At 37.7% G+C, this 13,996-nt stretch overlaps 1 long non-coding RNA gene and 1 other non-coding gene across 2 annotated transcripts in view; both read right to left on the minus strand.

The window, feature by feature from the left end:
• Window positions 1–536: 536 nt before the first annotated feature.
• Window positions 537–13,996, minus strand: part of LOC112653822 (uncharacterized) — a 45,637-nt gene continuing 32,177 nt past the window's right edge. The window contains exons 8-10 of the long non-coding RNA XR_007409788.1: window positions 10,208–10,390; window positions 3,357–3,419; window positions 537–2,024 (exon numbers count right to left, since the gene is read on the minus strand). This is a non-coding gene — a long non-coding RNA (uncharacterized LOC112653822). The remainder of the gene's footprint in view (window positions 2,025–3,356; window positions 3,420–10,207; window positions 10,391–13,996) is intronic.
• Window positions 2,685–2,751, minus strand: LOC112654219 (small nucleolar RNA SNORD109A). Its single transcript, XR_003132880.1, has one exon. It is a non-coding gene; the product is annotated as a small nucleolar RNA SNORD109A (small nucleolar RNA).

The raw sequence follows: 13,996 nt of genomic DNA on the forward strand, positions 1-13,996 counted from the left end.
TTATGCCATATTCTGGACCATTATAGATATACATAATTATTCAAAAGTAATAAAATCAATTCAGAGTTTGTATTTCCATCATATGGAATTAGGTTAGAAATCATTAATAAAGACCAAGAGAAAAAGCCAAACTTCTTGGAAATTAATCAGTGATCTTCTAACTACTCCATAATTCAAAAATAAATCCACACAGAATTTAGAAAATATACTTATATTAGTAATAGAAAAGATGTAAATGCTAAACTTGTAATCATGCAGCTAAAAAATGCTTACAGGGAAATTTAGAGTGAAAAACTATATATTAGAGTTGAGGAAGGCTTAAAAAATCAATAAATTATATTTTACAAGAAGCTAAATTAAAAGAGTCAAATAAAAATCCAGAAAGGTATAAGGAAAAATTAAAGAGGTTAAGAGCAGAAATCAGGAAAATAGAAAGTAGACTTAAAAAGGAAAAAGTAACAACAGAAAATAATAATTTGAAGCAATTAATACGATTGAAACCCTCCTATCAAGAATAATCAAGAATGAGAGGTAACACAAAATATTAATACCTAAAAGATATACAAAATAAGAATATATTACTAAAAAACTTATAGTAATGAATTTGATATTTCAAATAGAATGCTCATTTGACTAGTAAGAATCTTAAGCAAATGATGTAGTCCCAAAGATATCAACACTATATAAGTGCCTTTTTATAAAGAAAAAAAAGGAAGAAAAAACCTGAAATTTGGGGCATTTGAGGCAAAGAGGGTGGAGTTGTTCATTAGGGAAGAATCTAATGTGTCAGTTATATTTTTCTTCTATATCTGAGTCCTGTGCTATTATGTAGCATCATCATATGGACAAGTTACTGCATAGATATTATGCATCAATATGCTATTACATTGCTTGGATTGAGACAGTAGCACCAACTTTATGAATGGGTGAATCTATTAATGGTAACAAATATACAAGTAGGGGCTTGTGAGAATATGCTTTTTAAATAAAAACAGGCCCTATTGTCCCTATTTATATGTCTGTTCAAAGGCTGTTCATGTTGAGGTTCTAGAGTTCACTTCAATATCTGGCAGAGCTAACTTCCTCTTTGATGTAAGACTATTTCTTAGTAGTTACTCAGTTCTTTAGAATCGTTCTATGGTTCTAGAGAATAAATGTAGATTTAAAAATTATAATAAATGAATACAAAAATAAGTATATTACTTGATGAGTTGTGACAGAACTTTGTCAAGAAAAAAAAGTTGCCTGCGCTTAAGGCAGTAACCACTAGGTCCCACGTAACATAAAATCTTCACCAAATCCTGCCAGGAAATATATAAACCACTTTTCTTAGGGATTTGTATTTCAAGTTTTAGTAAGAAATAATAACAATATGATATTTCCATATCTCTACATTCAATATCTCTAACATAATATCCTTTTTTAAAGGCCTAGAACAGTGTTGAAAATTGAACTATTTTGTGTTTCAAAAGAATTATTGCAACTTTTATCATATAAAAACTTAACAGTCTTAAAGAGATCTAACAGAATTTCACATACAACTTCCCATGTTGCAAAAACGAGAAACAACCCATGTCAATCTTCAAAGATTAAAGTAGAAGCAGAAATATAAGGCAATATGACCACAAAAACCTTATGAATCGTAGAATCTCTGTTCTTAAATTTCAATAATTAAGCAGATGAAATATGATAATATTTTGGCATATTTGGATTTCACTATAATAATTTTTGATCCAGTATGAAACTGCTAAAAAATTCTCTAGTATTCTGTATCCTTCTATTAAAGCAGAAAATAATTAAAATGAAAGAACAAATTTTAAGGATACAATAATGTAGGTAACCTTGATTAAGTCTTCAATGAGGAAAAAGGCACATTATAAGAATATTCTTGAATAAGCTTCTGAAAAAAATGAACATAGAGACCTCAAGACCTGGCAAACACAATATGACATATGAGCTTCAAAGTATCTTTGTTTAGTCACTCACCTCTATTCTCTGAAGTCAAAGCTCTGATCTCAGTTCTTCTAACTCAGCAAAACATGACAGAAAGAAAAACAGAGTATCAGAAAATATTCAACAGTAAAATTAACAAAAAGCTAAAGTTGGTTTCATTGTCATTATTTAATATAGGCATACAATCTTTTCTTCTTTTGGCCAAAATGAGAATCTCAGTATCCATTACAGTTGCTTCCTTCCTTCTTAATTCAAAATTTTTATTCCCTCATTGGTTACTCAAGAACATATTTTCTCTATGTAAGTATCTATTGGCAACTTTTGTTCAAAGTAACCAAAACAAAGGAAGTCTTGGATCACTGATTGTGTCTAAAGGTGAAGAGGATCCATGGGTGGCTCAGCGGCTTAATGCCAGCCTTCAACCCAGGACATGATCCTGGAGTCCCAAGATCCAGTCCTGCGTCGGGCTTCCTGCATGGAGCTTGCTTATCCCTCTGCCTGTGTCTCTGCCTGTGTCTCTGCCTCTCTCTGTGTGTGTGTTTCTCATGAATAAATAAATAAATAAAAATATTTTAAAAAGGCGATAGTACTTATAAAACAAGACACAAGCCCTGTTCTGGGGAAAAAAAAGAAAAAGCATGCTAACAGTGGTGTTATGTTGTCACTGAAGGGTTACTACAGACAGCCAGGTTCTGAGAGTCTTATTTGTCCTAGTAGAGGGCAACTCATCTGGACCTCAGATTGACATCTGGAATGAGTCCCTCAGCATCCTCAGACAATTGTGCTCATCATTGATCCAGACAAGCACCCTCCCAACAAATAAGCATTTCCATAGCCAGGCTTATGTTGTGCAGGTTTGAATAAAGAACAGTAAATGTGTGGTAGACACTTTGTTTAGTACCTAAATAATGAAACCCATATAGCTTTTAAAATGCTACTTTTGATTGGTCTAATAAAATTAGGTAAGATCTACAGGGGATATAAAGAAACCCTTTAGTCAACTAAAATTTTAAAGTGAAAATGAGGTACCAAAATAATATAAAATGTGATTATAGTGTAAATATTAGTAGAAGCATCTATGTTGCGAATATTTCAGATAAAGATAGAAAATCAGTATTTAGCACAGTTGAATTTCACTACACGATTATTTTCATCCAATGCGAACTTGTGAAAAAAAAAGAGGGAATAATCTCCTAAAGTTACTTGGGTTACTTTAAAAATATTTTTAAAAGGGTAGAAAACATGAGGATTCCTTGTTCCATGTAGGGATACTCACTGGGAAAAATATCTATCATAAAAATACTCTTCCTTAGGCCTCAGAAAGAATGAACTAACAGATTTGAAATATTGACATTACTAGTCATGAAACATATAATTTCAAAAGCACCAGGATAGCAACTCACCTTTCTTTCCTGAAAGTAACTTATTAACTTGAAAAAAACCAGACACCTCTTCTACCATTTGATCTGTAAAACATTACAAAAAAATAGGTCATATGAGACAATGCATGAAATTAAAATAATACATAATATTAGTTCTGCTTTAATTAATCATACAGACACCCCTTGCCACAAACACCACAGTTGCTAGATCCTTCGTCATTTCTGTCATATCATTTATTCATTTGTTTCCTCCTTGAGTTCTTTACTTTGCAAATGGCCAATAATTCTCTCTGCTGAGCTATTTAAATAAGTATATGGTAGTTATTTCTATGGAAATTCTAAAGCTGTATTCACTCAATAAAGACTGAAAATACCTTGTGATGTTAAAAATGCCCTGTGATGTGAAAAATGAAAAGAATATAGTAGGAGTATTGTGAGATTATTGAGGATTATTAGAAAGGGGTATATGAGAACTTTTATGAGGATTACTGATGACTTCATCAATTGAGCAGTACTAAAAGTGAGTTTTATTTGTCTTATTAGAAGGCCACTTAGCTGGACCTCAGCAACCCCAGGTACTTATGCTTATTCTTGATCCAGACAGGACCAGAACCAACCAATTATCATTCCTCATACCACACTAATGCTCTTAACAGTTTACTACTTGTCCTTATCTTACAGTAGAAAAAAGGACAGGTAGATATTGAACTTGACTTCAGTATATCTGGTTATAATGGCAGCTCCAGAAGCTTCCCAGAATCTTCATTAGAGTGACACATTAAGTGATATTGCAGTTGGAGAGTTTTTTTTAATAATAAATTTATTTTTTATTTATGTTCAATTTGCCAACATACAGAATAACACGCAGTGCTCACCCCGTCAAGTGCCACCCCTCAGTGCCCGCCACCCAGTCATCCCCAAACACTGCCCTCCTCCCCTTCCACCAGCCCTAGTTCATTTCCCAGAGTTAGGAGTCTTCCATGTTTTGTCTCCCTTTCTGATATTTCCTACCCATTTCTTTTCCCTTCCCCTTTATTCCCATTCACTATTATTTATATTCCCAAAATGCATGAGACCATATAATGTTTGTCCTTCTCTGATTGACTTACTTCACTCAGCATAATACCCTCCAGTTCCAACCACGTCTAAGCAAATGGTGGATATTTGTCATTACAAATGGCTGAGTAATATTCCATTGTATACATAGACCACATCTTCTTTACCCATTCATCTTTCAATGGACACCGAGGCTCCTTCCACAGTTTGGCTATTGTGGACATTGCTGCCAGAAACATTGGGGAGCAGGTGTCCTGGCATTTCATTGCATCTGTATCTTTGGGGTAGATCCCCAACAGTGCAATTTTTGGGTCGTAGGGCAGATCTATTTTTAACTCTTTGAGGAACCTCCACACAGTTTTCCAGAGTGGTTGCATCAGTTCACATTCCCACCAACAGTGCAAGAGGGTTCCCTTTTCTCCACATCCTACCAACATTTGTGGTTTCCTGCCTTGTTAATTTTCCCCATTCTCACTGGTATGAGGTGGTATCTCATTGTGGTTTTGATTCGTATTTCCCTGATGGCAAGTGATGCAGAGCATTTTCTCATGTGCATGTTGGCCATGTCTATGTCTTCCTCTGTGAGATTTCTGTTCATGTCTTTTGCCCATTTCATGATTGGATTGTTTGTTTCTTTGCTGTTGAGTTTAATAAGTTCTTTATAGATCTTGGAAACTAGCCCTTTATCTGATACGTCATTTGCAAATATGTTCTCCCAAACTGTAGGTTGACTTTCAGTTTTGTTGACTGTATCCTTTGCTGTTCAAAAGCTTCTTATCTTGATGAGGTCCCAATAGTTCATTTTTGCTTTTGTTTCTCTTGCCTTCATGGATGTATCTTGCAAGAAGTTACTGTGGCCGAGTTCAAAAAGGGTGTTGCCTATGTTCTCCTCTAGCATTTTGATGGAATCTTGTCTCACATTTAGATCTTTCATCCATTTTGAGTTTATCTTTGTGTATGGTGCAAGAGAGTGGTCCAGTTTCATTCTTCTGCATGTGGATGTCCAATTTTTCCAGCACCATATAAGAGACTGTCTTTCTTCCTGTGGATAGTCTCTCCTGCTTTGTCGAATATTACTGGAACATAAAGTTGAAGGTCCATTTCTGGATTCTCTATTCTGTTCCATTGGTCTATGTGTCTGTTTTTCTGCCAGTACCACACTGTCTTGATGACCACAGCTTTGTAGTACAACCTGAAATCTGGCATTGTGATGCCCCCAGCTATGATTTTCTTTATTTAAATTCCCCTGGCTATTTGGGGTCTTTTCTGTTTCCACACAAATCTTAAAATAATTTGTTCTAATGCTGTGAAGAAAGTCCATGGTATTTTGATAGGGATTGCATTGAATGTGTAAATTGGCCTGGGTAACATTGACATTTTCACAATCTTAATTCTGCCAATCCATGAGCATGGAATATTTTTCCATCTCTTTGTGTCTTCCTCAATTTCTTTCAGAAGTGTTCTATAGTTTTTAGGGTATAGATCCTTTACCTCTTTGGATAGGCGTATTCCTAAGTATCTTATGCTTTTGGGTGCAATTGTAATTGGGATTGACTCCTTAATTTCTCTTTCTTCAGTCTCATTGTTAGTGTATAGAAATGCCACTGATTTCTGGGCATTGGTTTTGTATCCTGCCATGCTACCAAAATGCTGTATGAGTTCGAGCAATCTTGGGGTGGAAGCTTTTGGGTTTTCTATGTAGAGTATCATGTTATTGGCGAAGAGGGAGAGTTTGACTTCTTCTTTGCCAATTTGAATACCTTTTATTTCTTTTTGTTGTCTGATTGCTGAGGCGAGGACTTCCAGTACTATGTTGAATAGCAGTGGTGAGAGTGGACATCCCTGTCTGGTTCCTGATCTTCGGGGAAAGGCTCCCAGTGCTTCCCCATTGAGAATTATATTTGCTGTGGGCTTTTCGTAGATGGCTTTTAAGATGTTGAGGAATGTTCCCTCTATCCCTACACTCTGAAGAGTTTTGATCAGGAATGGATGCTGTATTTTTTCAAATGCTTGCTCTGCACCTATTGAGAGGATCATACGGTTCTTGGTTTTTCTCTTGCTGATATGATGAATCACATTGATTGTTTTACGAGTGTTGAACCAGCCTTGTGTCCTGGGAATAAATCTTACTTGGTCATGGTGAATAATTTTCTTAATGTATTGTTGGATCTTACTGGCTAGTATCTTCTTGAGAATTTTTGCATCCATGTTCATCAGGGATATTGGTCTATAATTCTCCTTTTTGGTGGGGTCTGTCTGGTTTTGGATTTAAGGTGATGCTGGCCTCATAGAATGAGTATGGAAGTACTCCATCTCTTTCTATTTTTCCGATCAGCTTTAGTAGAATAGGTATGGTTTCTTTAAACGTTTGATAGAATTCCCCAGGGAAGCCATCTGTCAGTGGACTTTTGTGTATTGGGAAGTTTTTTGATGACTGCTTCAATTTCCTCCCTGGTTATTGGCCTGTTCAGGTTTTCTATTTCTTCCTGTTCCAGTTTTGGTAGTTTGTGGTTTTCAAGAAATGTGTCAATTTCTACTAGATTGCCTAATTTATTGGCATATAGCTGCTCATAATGTTTTTAAAATCGTTTGTATTTCCTTGGTCTTGGTAGTGATCTCTCCTTTCTCATTCATGATTTTATTAATTTGAGTCTTCTCTCTCTTCTTTTTAATAAGGCTGGCTAATGGTTTATCTATCTTATAAGTTCTTTCAAAGAACCAACTTCTGGTTTTGTTGATCTGTTCCACAGTTCTTCTGGTCTCAATTTCTTTGAGTTCTGCTCGAATCTTTATTAACTCTCTTCTTCTGCTGGATGTAGGATCTATTTGCTGTTTTTTCTCTAGCTCCTTTAGATGTAAGTTTAGCTTTTGTATTTGAGTTCTTTCCAGTTTTTGGATGGATGATTGTATTGTGATGTATTTCCCCCTCAGGACTGCTTTTGCTGCATCCCAAAGATTGTGAATGGTTGTATCTTCGTTCTCATTAGTTTCCATGAATCTTTCTAATTCTTCCTTAATTTCCTGGTTGACCCTTTCATCTTTTAGCAGGATGGTCCTTAACCTCCACGTATTTGAGGTCCTTCCAAACTTCTTGTTGTGATTTAGTTCTAATTTCAAGGCATTATGGTCTGAGAATATGCAGGGGACGATCCCAATCTTTTGGTATCAGTTAAAACCTGATTTGTGACCCAGTATGTAGTCTATTCTGGAGAAAGTTCCATGTGCACTTGAGAAGAATGTGTATTCAGTTGCGTTTGGATGTAAAGTTCTGTAGATATCTGTGAAATCCATCTGGTCCAGTGTATCATTTAAAGCTCTTGTTTCTTTGGAGATGTTGTGTTTAGAAGACCTATTGTGTGTAGAAAGTGGTAGATTGAAGTCATCAAGTATAAGTGTATTATAATCTGTCTTAATTTTGGTTATGAATTGATTGATATATTTTGCAGCTCCCACATTTGGGGCATATATATTGAGGATTGTTAAGTACTCTTGTTGGATAGATCCTTTAAGTATGATATAGTGTCCCTCTTAATCTCTCACTACAGTCTTCGGGTAAATTTTAGTTTATCTGATATAAGGATGGCTACCCCTGCTTTCTTTTGAGGACCATTCGAATGATACATTGTTCTCCAACCTTTTATTTTCAGGCTGTAGGTGTCCTTCTGTCTAAAATGAGTCTCTTGTAGACAGTAGATAGATGGATTTTGCTTTTTTATCCAGTCTGACACCCTGCCTTTTGATGGGGTCAAAAGCCCATTCACGTTCAGAGTTACTATTGAAAGATGTGAGTTTAGTGTCATCATGATATCTATTCAGTCCCTGTTTGTGTGGATTGTTCCATTGGACTTCTTCTTAAAGGGGAATTTTAAGAGTCCCCCTTAAAATTTCTTGCAGAGTTGGTTTGGAGGTCACATATTCTTTCAGTTCCTGCCTGTCTTGGAAGCTCTTTATCTCTCCTTCCATTCTGAATGAGAGCCTTGCTGGATAAAGTATTCTTGGTTGCATGTTTCTCTCATTTAGGACCCTGAATATATCCTTGTAGCCTTTTCTGGCCTGCCAGGTGTCTGTGGAGAGGTCTGCTGTTACTAATACTTCTCCCCCATAAAAGTTAGGGATTTCTTGTCTCTTGCTGCTTTAAGGATCTTCTCTTTATCTTTGGAATTTGCAAGCTTAACTATTAAATGTCGAGACGTTGAACAGTTTTTACTGATTTTAGGGGGGGATCTCTCTATTTCCTGGATCTGAATGCCTGTTTCCCTTCCCTGATTAGGAAAGTTCTCAGCTATGATTTGTTCAAATACATATTCTGGACCTCTGTCCCTTTCGGTGCCCTCGGGAACCCCAATTAAACATAGGTTTTTCTTCCTCAGGCTGTCACTTATTTCCCTTAATCTATCCTCATGATCTTTTTTCGTCTCTTTTTCCTCAGTTTCCCTCTTTGCCATCAACTTGTCTTCTATGTCACTCACTCGTTCTTCCACGTCATTAACCCTCTTCAGTAGGACCTCTAGTTTGGATTGCATCTCATTCAATTGATTTTTAATTTCTGCCTGATTAGATATAAATTCTGCAGTCATGAGGTCTCTTGAGTCCTTTATGCTTTTTTCTAGAGCCACCAGTAGCTTTATAATAGTGCTTCTGAATTGGCTTTCTGACATTGAATTGTAATCCAAATTTTGTAACTCTGTGGGAGAGAGGACTGTTTCTGATTCTTTCTTTTGAGATGAGTTTTTTCTTGTAGTCATTTTGCTCAGTGCAGAGTGGCCAAAAACAAGTTGTATTGGGGAAAGGAGAAAAAGAGAGAAGAGAAAGAAGGAAATAAAAAGAAAAAAAGCAAAAAGAAAAAAAGGAAGAGAAAAAGGGAAACAGAAAAAAGAGAAGAAAAAGAGAGAATAAAGAAAAAATTGGGGGAGGAAGGAAGCAAACAGAAATCAAAAAGAAAGAAAAAACAACAAAAAAACAACCAAGGGGGAGTATCCTCTGATTCTGTATACTGTAAGTTCCTTGACTTCCCCTGGAACTTTCCAGTGCTGCTTGGTCAATAATTTGTTTTTTCCCTGTCCGTCTAGCTGGTCTTCTGGGGGAGGGGCCTGTTGTGCTGATTTTCAGGTGTTAGCACTTGGGGGAGCTGCTCTGCCCCTTGCCTGGTGCAGGGCTCAGTGAGTGATGTTTATTTTGTTTATTCGGTGCGGCCACTGTGAGGCTCAGTGGGGGTTGTTTACCCCGTGAGGCCCCAGGGGGAACAACCATAGTGGCAGCAGCCAGCTCTGGAGCCCTGTAGTCAGCTCCCACAGTAACTACAGAGCTCTCCATCTGCAGGGCCCGGATGCTCCAGGGACGGGGCCGCTGATCTGCTCAGCTCGGGACAGGAGCGTCCTTGCTGTCCTGGGCACTCCTGGCCTCTGCCTCTCCTGGGGGGAGGCCGGATCCTGGGCTGTGTCCCTGGCCCCTGTGCTCCCGGGCCTGCGCTCCAGCCACATAGACCCCTCCGTGGTGCCGCCCGATCCCCTCCCAGCTGCTCCCGGGTCCAGCCCTGTGCGCTGCAGCCTTTTAGGGAGCTCGGCGCACTCTCCCCGGGGCGCAGGCGTCTGTTAGTGTCCCAGGGAGCCTGAGGGCATCCCAGCCCTCCTGGGTCCTCCTCTAACTCCCTGGGAGCGCCTTTCCGCCCGGGAAGATTGGTGCAGCTCCTGCTTCTTTGGGAAGGGGCTTTCCTATCCTGGGGACACTCACAGTGGCCTTAGCCCGGCTCCTCGTGAGGCCCCTCCCCCTTGGATACCTTTTGTTTCTTTATTTCTTTTTTCCCCGCGTCTTCCTACCTTGATAGAAGCGTGAATTCTCACTGTAGCGTTCCAGCTGTTCTCTCTTTAAATCTCAGCCGAATTAATAGATTTTCAGGATGATTTGAAGGTTATCTAGGTAATTTGGTGGGGACAGGTGACTTGGGGACCCTACTCTTCCGCCATCTTGCCCCTCATCGTCCAGTTGAAGAGTTTTTAATCCTGATATATTTATTCAATAAGATAGAAAAAAAAAAGAATCAGGAGTTAACCAGGAGGTTGAGTTATATCTCTTAAAAGATTAATAAATTATGTTAGGATCTATCTGACAATGTGATAATACTTTCATTTGATCAATCTATAGTCTCTGGAGAGAAAATATATGTCCATATTGAAAGTATAGGACCATTACCCTATACCATTCTCTGTTTTATCTCACTTGGAGCAATTATTTTAATACACAACACATACAAACCAAATCTATTCTATGACTTGCCTTCATTAATCTGTAAATGCTCCCAAATATCTAGATATTTTAAAACAAAATCCATTCCTCATTACCATTATCCAAAATATATTTCCTTTTAGAAGTCACAAAAAATACCCTAAGAAAAGAATACTTTTGTCATTTTCCTGATCTGGCTGACTTCCCAATATCTGCATTTAGTTTAATGCAGTTTCTTTTTTTTTTATTTTTTCTTCTTTTTAGTTTAATGCAGTTTAATGCAAAAGCATCAAATATTAACAGCAAATAATTGAAAATAAATAGATATAATAAATACATCTATTAATACATGTAAAATATTAACAACTACATTGACCAAGGGAACAAATTAGCAATAATTAGTATTGGTTAGCTACTTAAAATGCACTAGAAAGGTGCTAATATTCAAATCAAATTCCTCAATATAGCAAAATATCTAAAAAGTCAAGATAACATTTATGATTTACAAATATAGCATGCACACAAAGAAAAATATAGATGTACTTAAAAGGATGAGCAGATGATATAATATAAAAGCCATTCCTCAGCTCTAGATAAGCTGGACTTATGGTAAAATCAGAATAACTCCTTCTCCCTAAGCAACTAGATACTGTCTGAAAACAAAACAAAAAGGGCAGTGCAAGTAAGTTTCCATTCTTATTCTAGTCAAAATGTATAATGTACAGAAAAGAATAAGGCAAGATGAAGCAAAAAATGTAAACTGTAGTCCTTAAAACTGACAGGGAGATGACCATATTTTAGGAGGAACACAGAAAAAATTTTAAGTCTGTTCTGTAGAATGCATAGAAAATTATGACTATGTGTTAATAGATCTCATAAGAAAAATGGAAATTATAAGCATGAATAAAATAGTAATTCTAGAACTTAAAACTACAATATATTTAAAAAAAATAATAGATGGAGCAAAATGACAAAGTAGGAAATTCCTAGCTTGTGTGCCCCAAGACAAACAGTGGATGGCAGCCATCCATGGATAAAAATGGTTTTGTGAGAGCTTTGGGATCTAGGTAGGAGATTGTGAAATTCCAGTAGAGACCCAAGACTAAAGAAGGCTGCTTTAAGAAGGCAGGCTCATACCCCCTTAATGGTAAACTCACTAAATGTAGTCCTCTTTGCAGATTAAAAATAATATCATCCCACTATGGGTTCAGCTCCAACTCTGCTTCGTTGTGGTCTTGCATGCAGCCTCGTTCACCAAGAGACCCTAGAAGAGCTATGCTCACCTGTGACCCTGGTAGTAGTTTGTCAGTCTCAGACCTGACTGTGAATACTGAAGTGGCTCTATGGACTGGCCCTAGAACTGTCTGCCACAGTCTGGAGTCATTCTTGCCCACTCAGATACATGGGAGGAAACACACCCATCTCTGCTTCTGGTTACTGACCCACTGACTTTAGTCTCAACTGCAGATCCTCACATAGCCCTAAGACTGATCTACTGACAACAGTGTATAAAGAAAGGAAGACAATTTTTTCTGTCAAATATATGGACATCAGTGCTACTCTACATAAATCATGAATCAAGAATCAGGCAAACATGAAACCACCAAAGGTAACTAAACAAGCTTCAATAAATTAACCCCAAGTAAATGTAGATTTATGAATTTCCTGACAAAAAAGTCAAAATTATTGGGTAAGGGAAGATGGTGGTGGGCTAGGAGGATCCTAGACTCACCTCATCCCATGAACACAACTAGATAATATCAATCATCCTAAATACCCCAGAAATAGACCTTAAGGGTGACAGAACAAAATCCACAACTAAAGGGAGAGAAGAGGCCATACTGAAGAAGCTAGGAAGTGTAGAGACATGGTTTATGGGAGAAATGGGTTTCAGGTGCTTCAGAGAGAAGGGAACCATGGTCACAGAGAGCAGGGAGAGAGACTGGAGTACACAGGGGAATACACAAGGAGAACATTTCCCCAAAGCCATTGGCTTGAAAAATAAGGTGAGTTGAGCTTTACAAGTTCTTACAACCAGTGGGGCTTAAATACTGGAGTCTTAAAGGTTAGTATATTTGGCAGGGATAGAGTCCCAAGGACACTATTCTGCTCCTGGAGAGAAGGTAATCAAAAACAGTATAAAAACAGCAATATGAAGAAAGCCTGGGGCACACAGTGGGAAGATTATTTTCTCTTCTTGGAGCATACCCCTGATAAGGATTATTCAGAAAGATACCTCTTTGGGAACAAAGAGCTGGCCAGAGCCATTTCTGTCGCTAGACTCTCAGCAAAAATACACAGCCACCTGTGGGAATCAGCACTCATTGACACTGGATACATAACTTGCATGTACCAAGACCTACCACCCTGGGACTGGTGGTAATCTGTAATCTGGTGGGACTGCCTCCTCAGTCACACATGCATCAGGCCCAGTATAGTGAGCCCATTCCCCCAAAAGACCAGCACAAATTACTCTCACACCATGTCACCAGAAAGTTCTGTAGGGCTTCAGATCCAGTGGAAGTGGTGACAGGTATAATTTCACAAGCAAACAAAAGCACACCTAGTTAAAACTTGCCACATTAAGGTCAGGGACAAACATTGCCCATAGCAGGCAAGGAGAGCCTCTGCAGATGACTGACCTGAAGGATAGAACATCCAAAATGCAACAGCAGAGCACATACAACACACCAGACACACTCCTTGAAGTGCCAGGCTCTGGGCACTAAAAGACTTCTTCTTCATAAGGCTATTGCTTTCAGGAGTAGTACTCATAACTACCACAAGGAAGAAGGCAGAGACTTCGACAAAATGTGAAGATGGAGAAGGTTATCCCAAATAAAGGAACAAGCTAAGGTCATGGCCAGAGATATAAGCAAAAGACATAAATAACATGTCTGATGGAGAATTTAAAGCAACAATCATAAGGATATTCACTGGGTTTGAAAAAATAATAGAAGATATCAGGAGACCATTATCAAAGATATCAAAAAGTTAAAAAATATCCAATTAAAGATGAAAAGTACAGTGTTTAAGATTGGAAATATACTTGATGAAATGAACAGAAGGCTGAAGGAAAAACACAAACAAATAGTGATGTAAAGACAAGGTAGTGGAAAGCAATGCTAAAGAAAAAATAGAAGTATGCAACACAAGAATAGATTTAGGGAACTTACTGACTACATCAAACATAATAGCATTCATATTATAGGAGTCCTAGAAGAAGAGAGAGAAAAGGGGGATAGAAATTTTATTTGAAGTAATAATACCTGAAAATTTCTCTAATCTGGGGAAGGAAACAGACATCCAAATCTAGGAAGCAGAGAGAACTCCCATTGAAATCAACAAAAGCAGGCCAACACCAAGATATATTGCAACTAAAT

Source organism: Canis lupus, chromosome 3, assembly GCF_003254725.2.
Source record: "Canis lupus dingo isolate Sandy chromosome 3, ASM325472v2, whole genome shotgun sequence".
NCBI lineage: Eukaryota > Metazoa > Chordata > Mammalia > Carnivora > Canidae > Canis > Canis lupus.